We start from the raw sequence: 1,489 nt of genomic DNA on the forward strand, positions 1-1,489 counted from the left end.
TCCCTGCTGACATGTGTCTTTTATTTCCTTATAACTTTGAATAGCATGTGACTTTGGCTAGCCCATTGGGTGCAAATCTTTCCTGTGTCATCTCACAATGCATCCTTTCAGCTTCTTCCCTCTCTGCTAACCCCTACAAGACCTAGATTGACCAAATCCAAATTTCCTAGCAAGTAACTTGATCAAGCCCAATATTTCCCTTTGGGATAGCCCATAAATTATGAATAATATGAATATGTTGCCCTTGAGGCAAAAGCCCAATAATCTGTGGCTATAAAGAGTGGTCATATGGAAGAAATTATGGCTTTTTGATTCTCAGAAGGGTTTATATATTGATTAGCTTCACCTGGAGGGTGAGTGTTCCTGTTTCCCAGCTACTAAAACAAATACAACAAAATAAGTTGACTGAAACAATGGGAATTTACTGACTCAAAATTTTCAGGTTAGGAAAAGTCCAAAATTGAGGTGTCAGCAAGCCCATGCTTTCCCCCTGAAGACCACAGAATTCTGCTCTGGCTGCTGGTGATCCTTGGTCCTTACTGCATATGGCAGCATATTCTCCTTTCTCCTCTGGGTTCCATTGACTTCTGGCTTCTAGCTGCAACCTGTGGATTTTCTCTATGCCTAGTTTCTATTCTGCTTATAAAGGACTTCGATGATCTGGATTAAAGCTCTGATTCAGAACTGTTTAAAAAGTTGAAAAAGTGATTAGACATAGAATAGAGATATGAATGAAGCTGACATGGATAGGACTAAGGTATATCATAAGACTGGGTAAAGGATGATATTGTCCATATTTTAAAACTTCAACTTCTGTGTGAGACTAAAGGGAGAGATGTTTATTTGGTGCAAAATGTATATTTTGGGTAGTGCATTTCCTAATTTAACTTGTATGGTCAGTTTAGGTGAACACCATAAGTACATGGACTCTTGAATAGAGCATGAGATTTTGTTGGTTTGTCCAGATTAGTGTGATACTCCAATAAATCCCAAAGTGATTTGGGCAGTGAATAAAGAAGTATTTGCAAAGTTCCCTTGGGGGAATGGAGAGAAAGGAGGTGCATTAGTTAGCATTCTCTAGAGAAACAGAATCAATAGGGAACACTCACAAATATAAAATTAACAAAAGTGTCTCACGTGACCTCGGGAATGCAGAGTCCAAAATCCACAGGGCAGGCTGTGAAGCCAATGATTCCAATGGAGGATCTGGATGAACTCCACAGGAGAGGCTTGCCAGTCGAAGCAGGAAGAGAGCCTGTCTCTTCTGAATCCTTCTTAAAAGGCTTCCAGTGATTAGATTGAGCATCACTCATTGCAGAAGACACTCCCCTTTGGCTGATTACAAATGGAATCAGCTGTGGATGCAGCTGATATGCTCATGAGCTAATTCTATGAAATGTTCTCATTGCAACAGACAGGCCAGCACTTGCCCAACCAGACAAACAGGTACCACCACTTGGCCAAGTTGACACATGAAGCTGACCATGAC

Source organism: Tamandua tetradactyla, chromosome 8 (assembly GCF_023851605.1).
Source record: "Tamandua tetradactyla isolate mTamTet1 chromosome 8, mTamTet1.pri, whole genome shotgun sequence".
NCBI classification, from domain to species: Eukaryota; Metazoa; Chordata; class Mammalia; order Pilosa; family Myrmecophagidae; genus Tamandua; species Tamandua tetradactyla.